Here is a 26,121-nt window from a genome sequence, read left to right on the forward strand (position 1 = left end):
GGCCTGGCCCCCTGGGAAGCCAGAAGCACATCTGGAATGAGACATCCCTCCTCCAGCATGCGCTTCTGTTCTGCAGCCGGAGATGTCCTCATGTTTGTGTGTGTTTGCGCGAGTGCGCGACCCGGCATGCCTGGGACAGGCAGCACCAGTGAACACTTGTGTGGATGCTGCAGCCCCTGTGGAGTGCAGCTTCTCTCCTCACCTCATGGTATCCTGGTGTCCATGCAGCACCTCCCTGCTGGCTCTCTCTTCCTTTGGGGAGGAAACATGAAAGGGAGGGAGGTAGTCAGAGAAACAGGGAGATGGGAGGAAGAGGGAGAGAATGGAAGAGGGAAGAAAGGAGGACAAAGGGGGTTAAAGGGGAAGGAATTGCGGGGGAGGCGGAAGGCTGGGGACAAGAAGAGGACAGGGAGGGGCCAGGCAGGACTGCAGCAAGCTGCTTGGGGAAGACCTGCACTTGCTCTCCAGGCACTTCTGGCTGTAGACCTCTGGAGACCTGACTCGAAGACCCAGCTTTAAAACGCCCCCAGAGGACCTTCTGGGTCCGTCCCTGAGCAGGAAGGGCCCAGCCCTGTCCAGCACCTTCTCTGCTGTTTCTGGAAGCCCCTCCTGGGTGTGGGGTTTCATTCTCAAGCTGGTGTTTAAGCAGGCTCCAGCTCTGTGTCTGTCCATGTGGCAGGAGAGATTTGCCCCAGTGTGCCTGCCCCTGGTCCTTGGACAGGAGGTCACCGGGTTGAGGGTGGAGGTGGCCATCCCAGGCCTCGGTTTCTCCACATGGAGAAAGGGTGGGAAGTTAAACAGCCTGTGGGAGCCATCTCAGGTGTCTTGCTGAGGCTGCAGGTCCTCAGCAGCATGCACAGCAGAGCTGGGTTCAAACTGTCAGCATAGCTGTTGCAGGAACACTGCCCAGAACCTTAAGACAGTCTGCTTATTCTTAGCATTGTTCACATCCCTGTTCAGGCCTAAATGGGAACATTTGGTCTCTCAGTTAAAGGTCGTAATCTGCCAGCTAATCATAGCTTCAAGGTAGCCAGCTAGCATGCAATGCCCTGGGAAAAGGAGGCCAGGAAGTGTGGGGCACAGCTGCTGGGAAATGGCCCAGTCTCTGAGCAGATAAGCCCTGTTCCCAAATGCATCATGATCCTGGGTCAGACCAGAGGAGAAACCCAGACTCGATGCCACCCCATCTCCACCCTTGCCTGACTCAGGGATCTTGGGAAAGGCACTTTCTCAGCTGCTTCATCTGTAAAATGGGACCAGAGTGTTGGCACTTCCTAGAAGAAGCCTCTTGCAGGTCAGAGCAGGGAGAAGTGCCCAGGGGCAAAGAGCATGTGGGAACAGCTGGGCAGAGTGGCCCTCCCTAGGAGGGGAGGAAGTGCAGCTCAGAGCTGCTGAGGCAGTGCAGAGAGTAGAAGTGTCAGTGGTGTCTTCCAGAGTCCGGGGGATTAGCATGGAGCTTCTTGGACAGGGTGATGGCTGCAGCTTGCAGGGCCTGGGCTTCCAGAATGGGAGGTCTGTTCTAGTTCCTCTTATGCTGTGGGCTTTGGCTGCATCCTGTCCAACACAGAATTGTCATGGGAATACAGGCACAGGAGGGGGTCTGACTGCACTATCTCCCATGGGTGGATCTGGCTGATGCATGTCGGAGATAGAGGCTCGGGGTCAGCTCCATACCCATGTCCCATGTGCCACCAAGGAGTGATTAATGGGTCACCCCACCTCTGGGGTGCAGGGAAGAGATCCTTCCAGCATTCTTCGGGTGCGTGGCTGGGGCATGGGCACCATCACCGAGGTCCAGGTTTGTAGCCCGAGCTGAAATGAGTCGGGGTTGTGTGGCATCACTGGGATGCCCTGTGGAGGTGCTGTGGCACAGACTGGGACAGACAGGCTGGGCAGAGGAGGAGGGCATGAGACTCCAGACCTGGCTGGGTTCTGATGATGGGAGCACCTTTAGCAGCCGCCTCCAGGTCTGGTGCAAGGTCGTATCAGGGAGAGTCGGCCTTGTGAAATGTGGGAGGTGATCTGCAGTGAAGGATATTGGGATTTCATAAGGGTTTGGCACATTTGCTGAGTGAATCTGGCTGCCTGCCCAGCACTGAGTTTCCTGTTCACAGTTCCCCAGATTTGTCACTGCTGAAGGATTAAAGCCCCGAGAGCCTCTGACACAGGCGTCTCCCAGAGCCCACTTTCTCTGGGTTGCCTGACAAGATGTGAGCTGTTACTCGCGTGTGACACAGATCTGACCCCAAGCTCTCTCACAGAGGGAGAGAAGAATTCACTATGTCTTCCGGGGCTGGCTTCAAACTTCACTTTTGGTTTTAACAACCAGCCTGAAGCTAGCAGGCTTCATCAGAGGGGAGAAACCCTTTGGGGCTATCCTGAGCATTTCCATCTCTGCCCAGACCAGCCGTCTCCAATCCCTCGAAGATGAAGAGCCCAGAAGGTAAAAATTTTACTTGAAGCTTTTTGTTTTTTTATTTTACTATTTTTAAAAAGATTTTACTTTTTGGTGTGTGTGTGGGGTCTTACACACCAAAGAAGTATTTAGGAGGCACAAATGGAATCAGATGAAAGAATGCTATGCTGTTGGTTGAAATAAGGCTGTGGGGATTTCTCAGGCTCTGTGGGCACATTTAACCTTAGCATAGGTGTATGAGTCATACTAAGAGATCACCTATGATCAGCTATGTGTTCTTCTATAGAAGATTAACCATGAAATACATGGGAAATATATTTGATAGCTGCCCACTACTTATAAACCCTACTGGTTATGTGACTTTTGGTAGATGGTGAGGACTGTAGAATGAAAGGCCAAAAAGGTAAGGCCTTTTATAACACTGTGTGCATGCTAGAATTAAGACATTTTTATCACTTTCTGTTAAGCATCTACAATTTTAGAGGGATATAGTCTCACTCAAAGCTTCACTGATTGAATTGTTTAACTTGTTTTTGTTTTTATTTTTGGTGGTACGGGAGTAGAACTGGGGTTGAACTCATGCATGCTAAATGAGATTTTTCATCTTTTTAAAGTGCCATGACTGAGCTATATCCCTAGCCCTTTAAAAATTTTATTTAAAAAGGGCCTCACTAAGTTACCCAAGTTGGCCCCTAACTTGTAAACCTCCTGCTCCAGCCTCCTGAGTAGCTGAGCACACAGGCCATGCCATCATGCTTGGCATTGTGTTATTATTAGCTGGTTCTATTTATTGTTAGAATGTATTTTATTGGCAACCCTTGTACGTGCATCCTTCAATAAGGCTTAAAATAGAACATTAAAAGCATATGCTTGTCTGAGTTTTGGAGACTTTGTAGATGTTACACCTATAGCTATAGAGATGACTATGCACTTAGAGGAGGATTATTATAAACACTGCCTCATTTTTGTTTTTGGACCATCTAACCTCCATGATTTCCATCAATAGTGTTGTTTGGGAAAGACTAAGAAAATGGGACAGAATCAGAAAGGTTAAGAAAAGCAAATGAGAAAAAGGAAAAAGAAGAAAACAAGGTTCACCATTCAATTTAACCCACAAGCCCTTAGTGGCTTTATGTCCAGAGCCACTTCCCACTGTTTGTGAGTGTACCAGTCTCTAGATGCTGGGCGAGGGAGCTCAGAAAGACACAGCTGGTGGCAATGGGTTTGCTGAGTCACAATTTCACCCCAGAAGCACCTGGAGGCAGTGTTGTGTGTATTCCATGCCAAGGACTTGTGTTCCTAGCAAATGTGTTGATCTTTTGGGAAAAGGAAGACGATGAAATTGCCCAGAAAGACTTGAAAATTCTTCCCGAGATGAACTTGATTTTTTTAATACAGCAGTGAGGTTCAAAGATTCTGCCCGTCTTTCTCAATGCAACATGCAGTTGTTAAATCTTCGAACCTACAAACCCTACTGGGAACCAAGCATTGACTTGGTAAAACTTGGCAGCCATGGTCAAGGAATGGAGATGCACTTCTAAAATTTGTCTTTTAAAAACTTTAACAGCACGTACTCATTATCAAAAATAAGCATTTCAAAATGCATACAAATAATCTAAAAATATGAAAAATAAAAACCCATCACTGTGAGAAAAACACTCCCAGTTGAGCATCTCTAATTCAAAAATCTAAGCCTTGGATGCTTTTACCTGATTCCAGCCATTTCTGACTTCTGGATCAAGGTTGCTCCATTAGTGAAGGCTATGCAAATTTCCCCAAATCTACAAAATTCCCGAACCCGAAATACTCCTGGCCACAAGCACTTAGGATAAGGGAGACTCAGTGTGTCTTATAACATTTTGGTGGTGTCTTTTTCTCTGATCACATTTGCATTGAGAAGAAATATCTTCATATTGTAATGCTGTGTTATCAGCTGCATTTACCTCTCAGTAGTGCATTGTGAGCAGCTTGCTGCAGCGGTGAACTTCCCTTCACAAAGGCCTTTCGTCACATTGCATGATTTGTTAAATCCTCTTGACAAATACTTGGTTATTTTCTGTTTGCAACAATGTGAAAGCTAACACCCTTGTAGCTGTATCTTCCTAACTCTTCATGAATATTTCCTTGGGATAAATTCCCAGAAGTGGGAATGTCAGAAGGGTTGAACATTTTCAAAGTTCTTGAACTCTGTGGCTAAGCTCATCTTCAGAATATGCTGTCAGTTGATATTGTCCACCAGCACCCTGTGAATACCAGTTCCCAACATTCTCTCCACCATTGGGTTTTACCATTCTTTTAAAAATAATTGTACTAATCTGGATAGTTGCCAAAGGGTATTTTGTCATCTTAATTTACTTCAAGGAAACCTTTTGTAAAACCTCTGGCTTCCATTCGTTCTCTCCGGGCTCAGCTTTTTATTTTTAATTTTTTTTGGTTACTCATTGCCAAAGCAGTCACCTGTTACGGTAACTTCTGCCAACCTAATTTCTGAGGTCTGTGACCTCATTTGCTATCTCTCAGAACGTGTGCTGGTGGGGGTGAGGAGCGGTCATGTGCTTTTACTTTGACTTTGTACTGATGAACCCCACAGGGCAAACCTCATCTGTATGATTTTATCTCCCTTTTTAGCTGCAAAATTTAAAGAAGGCAAGGACATCTCTAGTCCCAGCTATTTGGGAGGCTGAGGCAGGAGGCTCGCTTGAGCCTAGGCATTTGAGACCAGCCTGGGTAACACAGTAAGAACCTGTTTCAAAAATGTTTTGTTTTTAGAGAGAAGGCCTGCCCTCTCCACTCCACAAAACAGCAATGGGAATAAAAAGAGACAAGATAGAGGAAGCTTTTTTTTTTTAATAATAAAAGGTAAAAAATGCACAACAATGATATTATTACTGTTATTACAGGTTGAACACCCTTTATCCAAAAATGCTTAAAACCAGAAGTGGTTTGATTTTGTGGTTTTTCAGATTTTGAATATTTGCATAGATTTTACTGACTGAGTGTTCATAATCTGAAAAATCTCAAATCCAAGATGTTCCAAAATATCAAATTTTTTTTATCATGTTGATGCTTAAAATGTTTCAGATTTTGGAGCATTTTGGACTTCAGATTTTTGGATTAGGGACACTTATCCTGTATAAAGATTGCAGATGGCCTCACCTTCTAAATATAGCTTCTGGACAGATGTGTGCTAAAATTTGAACATTGTCTTCTTTTTCTTTTTCCCCCATTAAGTTTATTGGTACATTTTAGGTATAAAATACATTTACATACATCATTGGGATCTTGTACCATTACATGAGTATCTTGGCTCTTATTTTTTTCCCCTTCCCCTGCCCTCTCTTCACCCCCTCCACCCTTCCCTATTTGCAAAGATTTTGTTTCCATTTTTTTCCTTTTCTAGTATTTTTTCTTTTCCCTTCTTTCCTTTCCCCTACCCCTCCCAATTCCACTGCTCCTTTAGACCTTTTCTTCCTATTACACAATATCAATTATACATTTTTAAAATTACATTATCAAGATCTAGGAGACATTACCACAGATTTCACAGAATTTAAAAGGATATAGGAAGCATATTACAAAAATCTGTTTTAAAATAAATTTAACAACTTCTAAGAAGTACCTTGGAAGACAAATTAATGAAACTAACTCTGGAGGAAATATAAAATTTGAATAGCACCTATTAAAGATAGTATATTTCTAGCTTGAAAACCTACCTATATGACAACAACAGGCTCGTATACATTTTAACTGATAAATTATATCAAACATTTAAAGCAGAAAAAAAGGAACAGTTCTCCCCTCATTTTAGGAAATCAACATTGTGCTAATCCTAAAACTGGATAAAGATAATAGAAGAAAAAAGTATGACCATAGATGGAAATTTGTTTAAGAAAACAAACTATTAGAAGTCAGATTTGGCAGTATGTAGAAAGTGGTTTTATTATAGGGATGGCAGTGTTGGTTCAGCATTGGAAGATCCACCCCCAAAAGTCATCATTTTAACAGAGGAAAGGAAAAAGCCATATGATCCTGTCACTAGTTGGAGAAAAAGTATTGGACTAAATTCCACAGCTGTTCATGGGAAAAGCTATCAGGAGACTAGAAGTAGAACAGAACCTTCTCAACAGATTAAAGACATGTAGTCCATACTTCCAGCAAGAACACCTTATATGAATGGAGAAGATACAATGCTTTCTCCTTAAGGTGGGGAACAAGGGCAGATATGCTTACTCTTTATCTGTCCATTAAACTTTGAAACCTAGGCCCAAACCAAAATAGTCTGGCAATAAAATGACACAATTAGGATAAGAATGGTAAGGTAGAAGCAAAATCTTTATAAATAGATGAAATGATCATCTACAGAGAAAATACTAAGAAATCTCTAGGAGTCCCTAGAGCGTGTATTGGAACTTAGCAGGATTAGAAAACACAAGGTATATATAAAAATTCAGGTCTATGTCTACTTGCTATAAATGAAGAATTGGATATTGAAATTTAAAAGTTATGTAGGAGTACAAAGGACCTAGAAAAGTAAAAATAAAAACAAAACAGTGTTGGAAGACATTTAGTACCTAATTTTAAGACTTCCTCTAAAGCTACAGTAATCAAGGCAGTATTGGTGTAAGGAAGGACGTATAGATCACTGGAATAAAACAAAGAATCGAGAAATAGAACCATACACATATAGTCCACTGAGTTTTGAAAGATTATTTAACATTAACATTTTATAGAATATAAACTCAATTCTAGAGCTGAGGAAAAGATAGTGTTTTCAGCAAATGGTACTAGAACACCTGGTATCCATACATAAAAAATTAACCTCAACCCTTTATTTCCATACATAAAAATAACTTGAAAGGATCTATGAACCTAAATATGGAAGCCTAAAAGTATAAAACTTTAAGAAGAAATTATAAGGGAAAATGTTTAGGAATTTGGGGTAGGCAAGAACTTCCTAGGATACAAAAAACACATAAAAGAAAAAAAATCGATAAATGAGATTCCATCAAAATTTAGAACTTTAAATGACATTGTTAAATGAAAAGTAGTCCTTAAACAGACCATATTTACAATGCATATAACCTATGACCAGAATATGTAAAGAACTCTTACAGCTCATTAATAGACAACCCAATTAAAAAGTAGACACAAGAAGATGATAAATAGCCAGTACAGCACAAGGAAAGGTGTGCAACACTAGAATCAGAAAAATACTAATCATGAACAATAACAAGATTGAATTATATACTCATTAGGGAGATGAAGTTAAAAGTTTTAAAAGCTTTGTCATGACTTTTTCTTTTTGTTGGATTCTCCCCCTTTGTGTTTAATTTATCACCCCCAATGGATTCATTCTTCTGGGCTTCCTGGGGTTGTGATCCTCATTGTCTTTTGGTAGGCTATTATCTAAAATATTTTTGGAGTGCTGGTTTGATATTCTTGAAGTTCCTGAGGTGCTCTTTATCATGAAAGTATCTTATTTCTCCATCCATTTTGAAAGATAGTTTTGCAGGATACATCAATCTGGGTTGGAGGCTGTTCTCCTTTAGGTCTTGAAATACATCACTCCAGGCTCTTCTTGCTTTGAAGGTTTGCACTAAGAAGTCTGCTGTGATTCTGATGGGCTTTCCTTTGTATGTGATTTGTTTCTTCTCTCTCACTGTTTGTAGAACTTTGTTCTTCTGTTGGGTTTCTGGAATCCTAACTATTATATGTCTATGTGTAGAGTTTTTTTGATCATGGTTAGTTGGAGTCCTATATGCCTCACTTATCTGTATGTCAAGTTCTTTTCCCCTGCTTGGGAAGTTTTCTGCTATCACTTCTGTGAACAGCTTTTTTATGTCATCTGCACTCTCTCCTGTTTTTTCATGGACTCCAATGAGTCTAATGTTATTTTTCGCATCATCTAACAGCTACTGGATTGATTTCTCATGGTCCTTTAAAATTTTGAAGCAATTTTTCTTTTCCTGGTCACTAATTGCAGTCTTATCTTCTATGGCTGAAATTCTGTCCTCACATTGGTTCATTCTGCTGCGTAGACTTTCGATGGAGTTTTTAATCTCCTGGAAATCTGTTTGCATCTGTTTTATGGATTCCATTTGTTCCTATGTTGGGATTCCATCATGTTCCTCAGATCCTCTATTTTTTTTTTAATCTCTGTCCTCTCTAGATTTATTAATCATGTCTTGCAGTATGGGGACAATCTTTGCTGTTATGTGAGAAATTATTTCTGATTTCATTTTTTCCAGATCCTCTTTTGTTGCCAGTTCAGAGAGTCCAGGTGGTTGAGTATGAGATTGTTGCATCTCGTTTCCCTTTGGGGTTGCTGTAGGTGATCTGGAAGTCTGTTTTTGAGGCTTGTTTACGTGTCTTCTCATTTCAACGGGGGGGGGGGGGAGGTGTGCTTCTGGCACCCACATGGCTCACCTTCTCTGCCCTAGGAGCGTGGAATGGCAGCAGGGGGAGCCTCTTCTCAGGTGCTGGGATTGGCTCACCTTCTCTGCCCTGGGAATGTGGAATCTGAACATTGTCTTCTTATTCTAAATTTAGACACTGTGTGCGTGTGTGTGTGTGTGTGTGTCTGTTAACAACACACTTCTTGGTTCTGAGACTGAGCAGCAGTGTTTAGTGTGCTCCTGCAGCACACAGAAAACTTCAGATGAATGGAGGTTTCTGCCCTGTGGCTCTTTTGTCCCCCTGCCTGTGGAACACCGTGTCCTCCCTCTCACTCTATGTCCCCATTGCCCACATGCATGGCATGGGGGACAGAGAGTTGTGGGAGGGCAGGTGCTGGGTTGGTGGGCACTGCTTTCTCTATGGCCTGCTTTGTGGAAGGACACCCAGGGGAAGCCCAATAAATGTTTCTTGAATGAATCAAGTTAAGGAAAGTAGAATATTTTTACCCAACTCTGCAGAGAAAGGAATATTCCCTGAAAGGAGTATAAGAGTTCTAAAAATCAGTCCTGTGGAGATTTTGGGGAAAATGGATTATTTGTTGAGATTAATTTGGGTGGGTTTCACTTCCTAGTGAGTAAATTTTGTGTGTGTGTGTGTGTGTGTGTGTGTGTGTGGTGTTGAGGAAGAACCCAGAGCCTCTGTCCAACCTGCTGGGCAAGTGCTCTGCCACTGAGCTACATCCCCAGCTCTTCCATTGAGTAAATTCTTAATGAATATTATTAAGCAAATGAATGTAATTCACAGGTAGGTCAGCAAAATAGAGACCACAGTCTGTGTAAGTTTCAGTCTCTTGGACTTGGCAGGAGAATCTTTAAGGGGAGAGGGGCCAAAGATTGGATCAACCCCAACTGAGTGCTGGGCTGTAAAAATGCAGGCCAAACTCATGTTTAAGAATTGGTTTAAACCTGGTTCCGAGTAATAATAATAATGACTAGTATTTAAGGGAACACTTACTATTCTGAGACCTGGTTCTAAGAGCCTCATGCTCACTTTGGAAGTGGTCATTATTATTATCTTAATTTATAGATTAGAAGGCCAAGGCACAGAAGAGAGACCTTCCTAAAGCCACACAGCAAGTGGCCCAGGGATTCTTGGTGGGCACAGCCTCATTCTGGAGCCCAGGGGTTGGGGAGAGTAAATTAGGCTGCATATGACCTGTTCTGGGTTTCTCACACATATTATCTCTCATCTTTCTCACAAGCTTACAAAGCTGGTACAACTTGAGCGTTACTTATCTGAAAATCCAAAACCAAAAATATTTTTAACACCACTGTGATGCCATACCTAGACAGTTTCACACCAGGAAACCTTTTCTCAAGCACAAAATCATTACAAATATTAGATCAGACTCCATGTATAAGATATAGATGAAACATAAAGGAATTTTGTGTGTGGAATTGCACCCAGCCCCAAGATATCTTCTTTGTATATGTGAAGTTTTCAAATCTGAGAAAATCCCAAATCCAAAACACTTTCAGTCCCAAGAATTTCAGAAAAGAGATATTCAACCTTCATCATTATTCCAAGTCTAGGGCTAGACATGCTGAGGCTCTGAAAAGTTCAGTAAGTGACCAAGATGCTAGCTAGTGACAAGATCCATCCATAGACACCGGCTCCATTTAGTGCCTCATCCCAGGTGCCACACTGGTCTGGAAAATTAAATTCTGATGTGCTTGGTTTTTCCATCCAGAGTTGCTGAGAATCCAGTTCTGCAGCATTTGGAGGCGTGGAGTCTGAAATCAGTCCAGGGGACTCCTCACTGGAGGTTAGGTGGGGCTCCGCCTCAACCTCTCTGGATCTATTGGGCCAATGCCAATGCTACCTGGATTGGGTTTTTAGGCCCAATCCTCCTTGGCAGCCTAGATGTGTGGTATACTCAACATAGGGGAAACACTTCCTTCTACTTCCTTTCCACTGGGCCCCACACCTTCACCCAGGAAGTCCACAGAGGTGTCCAGAGAAGGGGGAGAGTACAGTGAGCACTGGCTTGCAGAAGATGCTGGCTCTGTTTGCTCCTGGCAACTTCTCTTTGCTTAGTTGTTCCCATTATAAAACGGGGATATGAATGTAATTCAAAATGGAATTTTACTTATTATGGGGCGAAGATATCCTATAAGAAGTTGAAATTTGTAAGTTTCTAGAGTAGATCACACATAGGTCATTTGCTTTTCCATAGACAACACAGTATAAAAGGTTTTGGGTTGAAGTCTCTCTCTCTTTCCTTCCCCAACAGGCGCTCTTCCTCCCCCACAGGCAGCCCTTGTTAAGTCTTCCTGTGTTTCCTTCCACCTCCTTCCCACTAATGGTATGCACCCATCTGCACCTGGTTCCATTTGTCTATCTAATGAGTTGCATTTTTAACCTCATGGCAGATGTTTAAGTTGTTTCAGTCTTTTGCGATCACAGCCAGTGTTGCAATGAGTAACAGGTTGCCTGTGTCATTTTGCAGAAGTTCAAGTAAATGTATATGTTGGCTAAATTCCTGGAAGTCGAGTTGCTGGGTCATAGGTGGCATGTGTTTGTGATTTAGATACAGAGCTCCAAATCACTCTCCCAGCCCTCGCCAGCTTATATCAGTGTCCTCTCCTCCCAGGGATGTTTCAGGGAAAGTTTTCCCATGTGCTCTCAAAATTACCTTGTTAGCAAGGTAGTTTTATTACAGTTTTAAAGGGCAAAGAGGTGAACTTATTGTGTTTTTAAACTTTTCCTGTCTTGTACCATGACTGAGGGTGAGCATCTATTCAGCAGGCTTAAAGCTGTTTGTGGTCATCGTTGTTATTCACTCAGTGGTTGTCCTTGGAGGCCTTGCTATGTGTCTAGCCAGGGGATGCCAGGGCGGGGAGGGGACCTGGCCACTGGGACCTGACCATGGGCTGTGACCCACCTTACCCTGGTGACTGGGACTCCTTGAAAGGCAGGGCTGAGGCCCCGGGCCTGTGCCCCAGACAGACAGGCAGAGGGCACAGCGGCTTAAAAGGGCATGTGAGGACCAGAGAGAAGGTTGCCACCTGGCTGGCTCAGGAGAAGGAGGGAAGTTCCAGGTGCACTGGAGAGAGGGGCAGAGGGCAGATCCAGGAGGGAACTGGAGGCCAAGGTAGGAGTTTGGGTTTTCTTATGAGCCAGAGCCCCAGAGCTCTGACCTTTTAGGCTGCTGGCTCCTCTGGATGAGGTCAGAAAGAGCCGTGATTCCTGGACAAGTGATTCCTGTGTCCCATGGCGCTGAGCCCTGTGCTGGGTGCTGCAGTCCTTTGCTGGGTGCTGGGCCCTATGCTGGGTTCTGGGCCTTGTGCTAGGTGCTGAGCCCTGTGCTGGGTGCTGGGCCCTGTGCTGGGTGCTAGGCCCTATACTGAGCCCTGTGCTGGGCTGGGTGCTGGGCCCTGTGCCAGGTGCTGGGGTGGTGACATGAGGAGTGGGTAGGACGGGAAACACAAAGGCTAAGAAGAATCAGAGCAAGGTTCAGTCCAGTTGGGAGACAGAAGCAAAAGTCCACCACGAGAAGGAAGGCAGGGAGGGGACAGTGAGGGGGCCCCAGCACCTCTGGGCTCCAGCTGAGAACTCTGGCTTCCTGTGTGGCCACTGGTGCAGGTGCTATGGGGACCTGAGAGGTGTTGGGGGCTCCTGTGGGGACAGAAGGCTAGGAGTGAACTGCAGGTCTTGTGTCCTTTCTGCAGGTGGTCACTGTGGAGTTGAAGAGCCAAGCTGTCCTCAGGGTCACTGGATGGGAACCTCTGCGTCCCCTGCACTTGGCAGTACAGAATGCAGCCCAGAAAGCCCGGTCCTCTGGGCCAGCGTGGAGGAGACAGGAGATGTGTAGACACGCTGCGCCCTCATGCCACCCCTCTGCTTCTGTTCCCATGGGGCCACTTTGCCTCTACATCTGTAGCTTTGCAGGGCTCTGCAAAAGAGGTGTGGCCTGGACTACAGCCCTGGGCTCCTGGTGGTCCTAAGCCCAGAGCTGGCCCCATCTAGCATGAAACATGGCAGAGAAATTCAGTGTAGTATCGATCAGACACTGAGATCCATCTCTAAGACAAAACTTACAAATGGTCACCCGTGGCCAGAGTGGAGCGGGGTTCATGAGTGTGCATGAGTCACAGGGGATGTTTGGGATGAAGGCACCCACGGAAGTGCTAATGCCCAGGAACATGTTGACCGGAAGTGGGAAGCTGCAAGGTCAGTGGGTACTTCAGTAAGCTCCACCTCCTGGCCCCAGGAAAGGTAGCAGGGGCTGCACCTGACTGCACAGGTGAGTTCCCAGTGCTTTTCCAGACAGAACTGACCCAGTCAGGCTCAGCACAGGGCGAGCTTGTCCAGGGTCAGTTCTGGTTAAGAGAGGCAGCAGAAGGAGCCAAGTTGTGCCTGGTTCTGGGACCCTCCACAGGTACCAGAAGCTGAGGACACAGAGGCTTTTCTATAAAATGGTGTTGTATTTGCACAGAATCTACACAATCCTCCATATGCTTTAAATCATCTCTAGATTACTTGTAAGACTTAGGATAATGTAAATGCTTCGTGCATCCTTAGACTTTATTGTTTGGGGAATAATGACAAGAAAAAATTTGTATATATTCAGTACAGATACGTTTTTTTCTTTTGACTATTTTTCAGTCTCCAATTGGTTGAGTTCAGAGATCTGGAACTTGTGGCTATGTAGGACTAAATGTATTCACAAAAGTCCAGGAACTTATTTATAAAACTTGAAATGTGCCTGTGTGAATCATAGTTGAAATAAATATTTTAAGATTCAGAGATTTGGTTTTTCTGCATCTGTGTGCAATGGATATAATGCTTGTATCCCCCCACATTCAGACATTGGACCATTAATCCCAGTGTGATGGCATCAGGAGGTGAGTTCCTTGGAGGTGATTTGGTTCAGAGGGTGGTGCCCCCATAAGTGTGGTATGCACATTATTAGAAGTGGCCAGAGAGCTTCTTGGCTTTCTTTTGGCCATGCAGGGAGAAATCAGCCATATGCAAACTGGAAGTGGGCCCTCCCCAGATGCCACATCACCAGACATCCGGCTCCAGAACTGGGAAACATAAATGCTTGTTGGGTGACCCACTCAGCTTAGGGTTACTCGTTCCACAGCTAGAACGGACTAAGACACTGTGTCCAGACAGAAGTGTGACAATGGTGTGACTAACACTTCAGTGAGGGTTTTAGAAAGTTTTATGTCAGATATCCCTAGGATCAGTGGATGCATGAGTGATGACATCGAGGTGGCAGCACGTGCATGCTATATGGGGACGCTGTCTTCGCTTTCACTGGAGTGGAACATGCTTACAAGTTGTCCCTGTCTCTTATGGAAAGATGCTGACTGTCTTCACCTTGAGCTCCTCCTTGTCTCGGGTCAGCCGTGTTGCTTTGGATGACTGGGGCATTTATGCCAAGAATGAATCCCAACTCCGGCCACAAAACCAGCACATTCCAGAGCTGCAATTACACCCCCAGGGTTGGTTGGCTGTGGCTTCTCTAATTTCATCCCTAGAGTCAGAGAGAGGGCAAGACCTGACTGGAAATCCTGGGACAACTCTTCTGAGACTTGTTCTTGCCTGGAGTGTATTTGTTGCCCTGAGCTCTGTGGCTGTGTTCTGTGCTGATCTGCAGCCTTCCAGGCTCCAAGGCACCAACCTTGCTCAGCTGCCTGCACTGCTTGCCTTACCTGACAGCTCTGGGACAAACCGGGACCAGCAGTCACTCACCCTTCCCGCCTCACCTGGGGGCCTTCCAGACAGCACCCTTGTTCCTTACACAGGTGTTATAATTTCCAATTTTCCCTGAGGAAATTGAGGCTTAGTTACTAGCCCAGTTTCTTCTGGTCCTGATAAATAAATAGCAGAGTCAGGATTTGAACCAGGATCTGTTGGACCCCAGAACTTTCTCCCTTATTAATGTGTTGAAGCGATAAGACATCGGAGGACAGGACACACTGGGTTATAGACTAGTTCTTTTGAGGTGTACAAATGGTTGTCGATATATGACAGGGTTATGTCCTGAGAAACCCATTGTAAACTAAAACCATCTAGAGTTAAAATGCATTTAATCCACTCAACACATCGAATATCATCACTTCGCAGAAGCACCTGGTGTCGGGTGTGGGCTGTTTTCCCAAGTAATCATGGGGCTGACTGGGAGCTTCACAGGAGTATCATACTGCTTGTTGCTTGCCCAGAGAATGATCCAAATTCACAGCTCGAAGTATGGCTTCTGCTGAATGCATGTTGCTTTTGTGCCACCAAAAAGTAAAACAATCTTAAAGTGAACCATTGGAGACCAGGGATGTCTGTATTTCAAGGGGCCTTTGTCTGAGCCCTAAGAGTTGATTCATGTCAGCCATGGGATTCAGGAACCTCTAGGAAATACTGTACCATCCACATTCCCACTGTTATCTCCAAGCTGGTTTTTATGAAAGCTTTCTGGGAAAGCTTTGTTTTATTTTAGCTTTTGAGGTGATCAGGTGTAGAGACTTTGATAACTTTGATCATGATTTAAACCAAAATCAATACAGATAAAATAAATATAACAAGAAAGCACAGGACTTAAGCTATTTTTCTGCAACTGTCCAACAGACTCTGTTGGAAGTGGTAGGAGAAATCTGGTTTCACAAATAGCAAGTGAAAGAACAATCTGTAAAACCCTACAGAAAGCTTCACAGATTTTCGTCCCTGGAGGGAAAATATCCAATTATGGTCAGCAGAAATAGAATTCGTACTGAAACTTACTTGGCTTTGAACATCTCATGTGAATGCACTGTGACTACCGCTTTGAGCAAGGTTTGGGTATTTCTCTCTCGGCACGGCAGTTCCTGAGCTGACTCATGGGGTGGAGAGAAGGTTACATTTTTTACTATTGTGATAATGTGGGAAATTACACCCCACATCATTCACCATGTCTAAATAGATCATTAGCCTTTGACTCTGAGATTCAGTTAAGGGTAAGGTCAGAATTCTAAACCTTTTTCCCAGCTGAAAATTTTTAAAAATTTGGAAAGGTTATGTGGCTTGGTGTATAGAAAGTAGGTTCCTAGGACAGGGAGAGATGTTGGGAGCTAGGGTGCCAGCAGGTACTTCCTTTGGTCGGTCTCAATCTCATGTCCTGATGGTGATTGTTCTCAGGAAATGTGGGGCGTGTAAGGCCTGCAGCTGAACTCTTCATTTCCTGGCTGGAGTCTGCCAGGAATGTGTAGAAAATAGGCTGCCTCAGTGGACCCACTGAGGTCCATGAAAATAGCATCTGATCATGCAGGAAGCAGTCACTGTCTGTCTTGTAGGTAGTGGTTGTCAATGCTGGCTGTGTGATGGAGTCAGCTGGGGAGCCTTGAAAATACTGATGTGTGGGACCCCACCCCGGAGTTTCTGGAGCGATGGGTCTGGGTGCATCCTGGGCTATAAAAGTCCTGTGCTCATGCTGTACAGCTAGAGCATTTACCTGTGAAGTAGACAGTTATCAGGTCAGTCAGTTACCCAAGGAAACAAGAAGCTGGCTGGCTCAGTCCTGTCTGTAATGATGCCAAGTCCCTCCTGCTAGGGGAATTCAGGTCCAGTTCCCAGGAAGCCTTGTCTCTCAGGAAGTTATGAAAGGCTCTCCACTTCCAAGTGTGTTTTCAATTTTCTAAGGCATAAGGAGTATACACATAGCCACATTTAGTTAGCAAATATTTGAACATCTGCTCTGTTCACACTGCAGTCAAGCAGAGTGGGAGCATATCTTTAAGCACCTTGAATAAGTGCAGGCGAGAGATTCTTCTAGGGCAAAGCAGGGGTCACCAAGTGCTATCGGATGGATGGGGAGTGAGAAGCCCCAGGGTTTCAGAGCAAGGATCACCTGGTGGTGAAGTCTTAGGAAGAAGTGAGAGTCTCCAGGGTGAGGAGGGCAGAGGAGGACCTGAGCTGTGGAGGAAGAGGGACAGTGGGCAGGGAGGAAGCTGCCTGACCAGGGAGAGCAGAGTGTGGAGAATCTCATGAGGAGAGCGTAGTCAGCAGGGGCATCCAGCTGAGCAGAGCGGGAGCCAGTGGTCACCAGGGAAGGACAGAGAGAGAGCAAGCGGGCCTGGAAGGCCGGGTGGTGAGGTCTGAGATTCCCTCAGGAGGCGCAGGGTGACCTGCCTGGCAGGTTGCAACTTCCGAGGTTGAGATAAAAGACAAGCAGGAGCTTGGCACTATTTATCCAGCAAATCTGGATTGCTAAGGAAAATGAAAGGTGTTTTGCTTCACTGACCCATTTAATAAGTGGAAAGGAAGCCCAGAGTGGTCAAACCTTGCCTCCTCCGTCTCCTACTCCTTTTCCTCCTCAGTATGGCCTGGACTCAGTGGGGAGCCCATGCATCTCTCTCCCTTTCCTTAACTACTTCTTCTTCTTCTTCTACTTCTTTTTTTTTTTGAGACAAGTTCTCGCTATGTCATTCAGTTCAGACTGATCTTGAACTCACTATGTAGCCCAGGCTGGCCTTGAACTTGCAGTGATCCTCCTGCCTCAGCCTTCCGAGTGCTGGGATTACAGGTGTGCACCACCACGACAGGTTCTTTCCCTAACTTCTGACACTGTCTCTTCCCCTCCTCAACCACTTCCTGAAAAAGAAGCTGACATCACAGGTAGCAACAGGAAACCCAAAGACAGAAAGCAGAAGCTGAGTGCAACGAGGTGAGGGGACAGAGCCCTAAGTATCTCACACCTTTGGGGCTGTGACAGCTGCTTCATCTCCTTCCCCAAATATAAAGATAAGATGTAAGAGCCAGATTTGAGCATAAGTGGGCACCCCTCTGCACGCAACAGGTCTGGGTTAATTTTATTGCATCTAAATGCTTTTCAATGGATTTTTATTTATAAAAATGTCTGTGAGTCACCATTGATAATTTAGCCTAAAAGAGGGTAGAGAGAGTTTGATTTTCCTATAACTGAGATCACTTTCTGTCTCATTTTAAGTGATCAAAAAGTATTTATTGAGTGGCTGGGGATTTAGCTCAGTGGTTCCATCATCTGCCTCACTAATGAAAGGTTCCAAGTTCGATCCCTGGTACCCTCCCTCCCAAAAGCATTTATTGAGTAGTTTGTACTATATGAGAAATCTTAGAGACAGTGGTGGTGCATGCCTATAATCTCACTACTCAGGAGGCTGAGACAGGAGGATTGCCACAAGTTCAAGGCCAATTTTACATAGCAAGAACCTGTCTCAAACACCACCAACTATAACAGCAACAAAGTTAGAAGGTAGGTCCTGAAAACCTCTTTCCCTCTCCAGTTTGCTTTTTGTCCACTGGGAGAAATGAGTGAAACTGCATGAGCAGACTATCTACACCTGGTCCTAGGGTTTTCTTTCCCTCAAGGCTAACATTTTGCTAGATAAAATTTGCATGTAATGGTTTCTAAGTTCCTCTTCTTCATGTTCTCCAGTCAATCATAATTTCCTTGTGACGTATGAGGCCAAGTTTGAAAGAATCCCATATAAACAGGGAAGGGAAAAAAATAACTTTTCAAAGATAATGCTTTTTTCCATATCACTTTTAAAGGGTAATCTTTATTCTTTCTAAATCTTGGATACTTGACTAAGTAAGAAAATAAAAGTTGGAGTGGTGGCACATGCCTGTAATGTCAGCACTTGGGAGGCTGAGGCAGGAGGATCACCTTGAGTTTGAGGACAGCCTGGGCTACATAGTGAGTTCAAGGCCAGCCTAAAGTACATAACATAACCTATTCCAAAAAAATCACAAAAAAAAGGAAAAAGAAAAGAAAAAATATAGAAAGGGCTGAGGTCCTCCCACCCCAGAAAGCTTTAGTTTTAATGTCTTATTTGAAAATATCAGGCAATGTGTTCTCACGTCTATGCCTTTTCTCATCATCACCCACGTCTGGCTTTGGGTATGAAGATGTCCTTACCTACTCATGGAGCACCTGCCACCGCAACACCTTGGTGTGGCCAAATGACAACATGAAGCACCGCTGTGTGCTGGCTGCCACAGTGTCACTAGACACACTGCACAGCTGCACACCATACTGAGCTCCACTGCATTCCCACCGCCCGCATGGTGGGGACTGATGTCCCCTGAACAGACGAGGGGGCAGAGGCAGGAGGGTGCAGATGGGGCAAGCTCTGTGGTCATGCTGCCCTTACCAAAGAAAGCAGAGGCATCTGCCACCCGCCTTGAAAACGTAAGGTCCCAAGTTCAATGCCTGGTACCAAAAAAGATCAAAAAATAGAAAGCAGAGGCAAAGAGGACTGTTTAGTTACTCCCAACCTTTCAGATCACAGAGCAGCTGCCCACAGTCCAAGTCTGTTTCACTATTTCTCTCCTCCGAGAGCTGTGGGTGTGCGGCTGCTGTCACTTTCTCCCTGCTGATTTATTTATTCAGGTGAATCTCACTTTGCTGCAAAGGAGAACTTGTGGCAGCTTGTTGATTGTTTGAGTGTTTTTGTCCAAGTCTGCTTGGTTTCCCTGGGAACTGGTCATGCAGATTTCTCGGAAACAGGACTCTGCTGAGCACAAAGCTGAGACTCCATCTGGTGTTTCCAGTGCTCAGTCATTAAGATCTTGGAAAAGTATCAAAGCTCTGCCTCCCGGGAACTTTCCACCAAAATCTGTCCTCTGGCATGGCAGAACGTGCTCAGAAAGTATCAAGATAAGAAAAACCCCCATAAAATAGACTTCTGATTTCTGCTCCCAGTTCCTAGCACAGGGCTCCCCGTCCTGTGGCATTTCCTGCATTATAGGAGCACCTTTGTCCTAGAGCTGTGGCCTTGCTGGCCTCCGGTCACTGACATATCAAGATGGGAGTAGACGCTTGGGCATTTCAGCCCTGACTCCCATCTTCCAGTGAGGGGAGGAGAACTGGAGATCTTGTTAATAATCGTCATACTCATCAGACCCAGGGGATGAAACCTTTACAAAAATCTGCTAGCTTTGGGGTTTGGAGAGTCTCTGGGGTGCTGGACAAAGCACTTTGCCCATGTGTCTGGCTGTTATCTCTCTCCTACTTCCACCCACTATGAGTAGTGAGTGGGCTCATGTGTTTCCCGGAGGTCTGGAGCCATTCTTCTCAATTACCAGTGTGAGAAGGGGTCTCGGAGCCCAGGTTAATGGTGGCTGAAGGACAGTGTCTTGGTGAGGGGTAGTCTTGTGGGTAGAGAACTGAACCCCTGGGACGGCACTGACTCTGGTTAGTGTCAGAACTGAGCTGAATTCAGGATACCTGCTGGTGCCAGAGAATTGCATGGAGGGGGAAAACACCTGTACACATCTGAGTGCGACTGGAGAGGAGAAAAAGATCCTTGGTTTTAAAATCTATTTCATATATATTTTTAGATTGCTCAGAATGATCTGCAACTCCACAAGGAGCAAGGCAGGCACTTATGAATGGGAATAGTAAAAGGTGCTCTAGGGCCAGGTGGCATCTCTCCATCATTCAGATGTCCTTAGTTCAATCCCAAGCTCCTGCACTTAGGTCACAAATTTCCATTTGTCCATGGAGGGTTTTCCTTTTCAAAACACTTTGTGTTGCCTTGTGAAGTTGGGATATAACTATGGAAACCAAATGGTACTTCCTTTGGTCTGCTGAAAATCAGAAAAGAAATTCTGTGCCACCGATGGGCTTTGCTTTAAATTTAATGGCATGAGGTTAACTCTTGGAGGCTCTGATGATACAACCTAGTGTTCCTTCAAACACCACAGGCTGGGAAAGTGTGGCACCTGTGGCGAGGGCTCTCTCAGCCCAGCAGGGGCTGCCATCCAAGAACAAGTCAGACTGCGAACACCTGGATGCACAGGTGGATTTCATTTCATCTCATCTCCCAGATGGGTCATATGATGGGTGGTTAGAAACTTTGCACGAGTAAGGCATACAACATGGTGCTCTGGTGTATGCAAACATGTGACACAAGCCCTACACTCTTGATTGACCCCTGCATCACCCCTCATTGTCTCCCTTTTCTTTCCTTGTGGTGAGAGCACTTGACGTCAGCTGTTTGAGTGAATTTGAGCACATGGCACAGTGTCATTCATGGCAGTCCCTGCACTGCCATCAGACCTGAGCTCATCCGTCTTGTTGCTGCTGTTGTCCCCTTCGACCAGAATCTCTCACCCTCCCCACCCAGCCCTTGGCAATGGCCATCCTGGTCCCTGAAGGTCATGTTCGTGGTCCTTTGTCCCTTGGGAACTCATGGGGACAAAAGGAGGAGTCCTGACATGGCTGCATCCCTAACCCTCCTGCCTGTGATTAGTGCACAGTCCTTATTTGGCCAGATCAGCCTGCTGGCCTCAGCGCATTTATTTACTTGTTGAAATTCAAAAAGTTCTTTTTATGAGTACATGTTTGCATTACATAATGTTTACATTCACTCTAGGGGATAGCTACATGTGCGTAACATAACTTAATTCTTTTCACTCCTCTTTCCTTCCCCTACCCCTTCCTCTGCCTCTGGATCCCCTTCCTATTTCCAAAAGATCGATCTCCCTGTTTCCATTTTTACATCTGAAGTTTGGATGCATCTTGCAGGAGATGACAGATTCTAGTGACATGGTGGCATTCTCTTCTTTTGTTGTGCTTACTACAGTGGGTTACATTTTGTTCAGACCACTGTGCCACAGTGGTTGCAAACTCAGACTGTACTTTGAAGCTGAGCAGTAACTGCCAGATTCCATGGCAGGTGAATTGGATTGGTATCTCACTGGGCAAAGTGCCATGAAGCCCACTTTGGGAAGCAAGCTGAGGTCTCTCATAAACACTGTTAAGTTTTCAAAGCGCAGTATTCAGGGCCAGGGATTTAGCTCAGTGGTTCCGGTGCCTGCCTCACAAGCACAAGGTCCTGAGTTTGATCCCTGGTACCTAAAAAAAAAAACAAACAAAAAACAAAGTGCAGTATTCCCAGAGATCCATTCTTAAACCAAATTTGGGTAAATCAAAGCAAAATTTACAATAAATATTAGTGGAAATATTAATAAAATAATATTTTGTTAATAAATTAGGAAAATGAAAGGGCTAGGGAAAATAGTTCTGAACTATATCTATGTATGCAATGACAAAATATTATAATTAAAACCATGTGCATTAATGCAATTTTAAAAAAATACAGAAATATGGACAGTGCTCCACATGGGTCATTTCTGGTTGACAAAGAGTAAAGAATGAAACTTGGATGATATAGTAGAAGAAAGTAGAAAGAGAAAGGTGTCCTGGTTTTGTTCTAGAAAGTTTCCCAACATCTTGTGTGTTCAGAGGAGGGGCTTTTGGCAGGTGACTGAATCATGAGGACCCTATACTCACAAGTGGATTAATCCATCCCTGAGTTCATAGCCAACTGTGCCACTAGGACGCAGGACTTGGTTGGAGCTGTGTCACTGGAGTACGACTGGAAGGGTGTGATCTTGTTCCTGATCCTCCCTTCTCTCTTTGCTTCTGGGCTGCCATAGATTGAGCAGAGCCAAAATAAATTTCTCTTCCTTTTCTATGTTATAGAAAACTTAGAAATGTGACATAGTCACATAGTATGTGACAGGAAAGTAACTAATATCAAGGTAGAGGAAAAGAGGAGAAAGGAAGAGAGAATGAGAGAGGAGAAAAAGGGTCTATTGGGTGAGATCACAGAAGTAATAGCTCACATGCACCCCAGTGTTCTCAAGGCAAGGCCAGGTAAGACAAGGACAGGGCAGGAGATGGCAGAATGGCCTCCACCTGGCTTCGAGGCCACCACCTCCTCTTTTAGAACCTGCTGTCTTCTCTCTGCAGAAGATCTCCATAGGGAAACCACACTGGAGGATTAATCTTGCATCTGTCTTCATCATCTCCACACCAAAAATAATTCCTAGCCAGTATCTCCATTTCTCTTTGGATGTTTCTCTTGGTAACTGGCCAAGGAAGTGAAGGGAAGAGTTGCTGACAAGCCATCCTCATGGCCTTGGGTGTCAAGTTTCAAAGTGGAGCTCACATTCACAAAATAAAGTGTAAGGAGAGAACTCTAGTTATCTGTGGTTCAAAAGGAAAGCTGGACACAGCCAGGAGAGTCTGTAACACAGCACTCCCAAGGCTCCTCCATGGAGAAAGACCTCTCTGTGTGTGAGGCTGAGGGTGCATTAAGACCTGGAATTTGAATGGTCTCATACTGAATACATACTGAGTAGGTCACAAACCATGGATGAGGAATGGGGTAAATCAAGGGCAAATGGAAGACAATCAGGACAAGTCAGAGAAAATGTCTTCCTCTTTAGCCTGTGCTTTAGTTTTGAGGAACAAGTCAGAAGAATTAGATTAGTGTTTATTTTAACTTCAATGGACTTAATGGTTTTCTGTTCTGTTCTCTTCTGCCTTTTCCTTCCTCACCTTCCTCCTCCTTTCCCTATCCTACCCTCCCCTCATCTCTGTCTCTGCTCTGTCTCTCTCTCCTGGGCTCCACACTCAGGCCACATTCTCTTTGTTAATAAATGTTTATAATATCCATTTTCTGGTACTAAAACTAGATCCATTGATAAACTATCTAAATACAATATTAAACATTTAAATATACTGCTGTCTTAGTCACTTTTCTTGTAGTTGGGCCAAAATACACTCACAACTTAAAGGAAAGGTTTAGGGCCAGGGATTTAGCTCAGTGGTTTCGCCGCCTGCTGCGCAAGCACAAGGACCCGAGTTCGATCCCTGGTACCAAAAAAAAAAAAAAAGGAAAGGTTTATTTTGGCTCACCTTTTTACCTCAGGCTCAGCTGGTTCCAAGTCAGGAAGAGCATGGTGGAAGGGTCTGGTGGAAAAGAGATGCTCACCTCATGGTGGACAGGAAGCAAATAGTGGAGGTGCTGGGGAGGGAATAAATCCTTTCAGGCCATGCCCCCAGTGACTGTCTCCAACCACTCTGCCTCCCAACAGCAGGTCAACTCTAAGCTCCCATGATTCAATCCTTCTTGAAAGCCTTGTCAGTGAACTCATGAGGCCTTTGGTGGACATTCTTGATCTAAACCATAAAACAGTTATTCTAACCATAACGTAAAGAAGAAATAAATGTCCTTGCTTATACTCACACTTGGATATGCCTGGATCAGGAGATAGGAAAGGCTCTGTGGTGCTGTAGCCACTCACAGAGAAGTGGTAATGCAACAGCTGCTGATGAGTCTGAAACAGTGTTTGCTTCACTGGATGTCCAAGTACCACGGGTAGCACTGCCTTCCGCAAGGTGACTTTCTCCTGTGGTGAAAAATCCTTCATCAACTTCTGGAAAAAAATTAAGTTTCCTTCAAGACTGCATTTCTGGAAACTTCAGTATGTGTTAAAATGATACAAAAAGTGCTTTGTATTTTTCTGGAAGACTTTTGCCTAGGCTCAGTTTATGCCTACAGTCAGGTCTAGTAGGATACATATTTGTCATTTTTATAGAGTGAGGGTGATTTGCTGTACCATGCTGTTGTGTGTATGGCAGAATGTCTGGTAGCCTCAAATTCTATCTGCTGGACAAAGCCCTTTCCCTTAGACTGACAACCAAAAATATTCCCAATGTGTTTCCAGCTCCCATCTCATGGAGACCCTGGTGAGGCTGAGGGGAAAAGAAACATTGTTGGTGGGAGTGTAACTGGTACAACCACTATGGAAATCAATACAGAGATTCCTCAAAAAACTGAAACTAGAATTGCTATTTGACCCCGCTAATCCCTTTCTAGGTATCTTTCCAAAATAATTACAGACATTCACAGCACAGTGCTCCACGCACACCATGTTTATAGTAGTACAGTTCATAAGAGCAACCTTGGAAGTGACCTATATGTCCATCACCAGATGAATGGATAAAGCAAACATGATATTTATATAAAATGGAGTACAGACATTTCTTGCTTAATGTTCTGCCTGTTTAATGACTGTTTGGACTAACCGCTGAGGTGTGCTGTTCGGACTTACCATCTGCTGCTCAGACTTATGCCCTGTCTCAATGTCTTTTTTGGGTACAGTATACATTTTATACAGTACTGTGAGATTTGCTGATTGTACTATACAGTACTACAGTTTATATGCTGTTATACATTACAGTACTGCATGTGAGAGTCATGCAAACAAAGCAAATTCATTAAGTTGGAGTTTCCTCTGACCATTTCTTGGTTCTGAATATTGTAATGTACTTACTGTATACATTTTTTCATTTAGCGACAATGGCCTAGTCACAGGAACAGAACTTGGTTGTTAAATGAGGAGTGGCTGTACTACTCTGCCATAAAGGATAAACTGGAGTCATTTGTAGGAAAATGGATGCACTTTGAGACCATGATGTTAAGTACAATCAGCCATACACACAAACTTCAGTATTGCTGGTTTCTCTTATATGAGAAACCCAAAGTATAAATAAAGAGAAAAATAAAAGATAAATGATAGGAAACAGTGAAATAGATCTTGCAAATGGGAGAGGATCCAGAGATGGAAGGAGGGGACAGAGAGGGAAGGGAGAGAAGAATAAAAAGAATTAAGAGATGTTCAATACTCATACCTGCCCTCTAAGATGTATCCAAACATTATGTACTATAAACTAATAAAAACTAATTATGCACTGTGCTAGTATAAATTTTTTAAAAAGAAGAGAAAGCTGGTCATGGACTTTCCCAGATTTCTGTGTCCAAGTGCTGGTCTATAGGACAGTTGGTAGCTCCTTAAACACACTGGCTCTAGGCAGGGGTCCCTGGGATGTCCGGACAGCCCTGCTGCATGGCGGGGCAGTCCAGGCCAGACCTCTGTTGTATTCCCCTTCCCCATCCCTTCCCTCAGCTTGGTGGGTCCAGTTCCAGGCCTGCAGGCCCCTCCAGGCTTGAGATGCAAGGCCCACTCCTGCTCGAGCACAGAGCCCACCCTGGTGACCCCAGTGGAGTCCTGGAGGTCTTGGTTGATGATTCCCACTCACCAATGCTCCATCCTCCACTCTGCCCTGCTTTTGTTCAGGACCCCAGTTGGGCTAAGATGAGAAGTGCTCTCCTCTGGCTCTCAGACTTGGAAGTTCCCTTGGCCAAGGTGGCATCCACCTGACTGCAGAAGGAGCCAGGTCAGGGAAGTGTCCCAATATGAACCCCTGCATGATAAAGGACAGCCCTAGTGAAGGAAACAAAGACTGCTAAGCTAATTCTAATGGGTGTGGGAAAGAGTTAGGGTAGAAAGAAAATCTAATGAAACAGGAGAGACTGAAAACTACTGCAGTCAGGACAAAGACTTTTAGTGGGCAGAGGAAGTGATCCATTTATTTATTCAATCATATTTATTATTTATTAGTTCTTTTGAGACAGGGTCTCACTATGTAGTTC

General features: G+C 44.6%; 1 protein-coding gene across 3 annotated transcripts in view; it reads left to right on the forward strand.

The window, feature by feature from the left end:
• Il1r1 (interleukin 1 receptor type 1) overlaps positions 1-26,121 on the forward strand; it is a 123,515-nt gene that overhangs the window by 43,985 nt on the left and 53,409 nt on the right. Inside the window, exon 1 of one of the 3 annotated variants that reach the window (XM_004844463.3) lies at positions 2,080-2,443. The exons of 1 other annotated variant lie outside the window; for it this stretch is intronic. The gene's annotated coding sequence lies outside the window, so the exon portion shown is untranslated. Of the gene's footprint in view, positions 1-2,079; positions 2,444-26,121 lie in introns of those variants that run through there. One more of the 3 variants, XM_021258120.2, reaches the window with a different exon arrangement.

Source organism: Heterocephalus glaber, unplaced genomic scaffold, assembly GCF_053883595.1.
Source record: "Heterocephalus glaber isolate CG9 unplaced genomic scaffold, H.glaber_assembly_v1.0 deba00000470, whole genome shotgun sequence".
Classification (NCBI taxonomy): Eukaryota; Metazoa; Chordata; class Mammalia; order Rodentia; family Bathyergidae; genus Heterocephalus; species Heterocephalus glaber.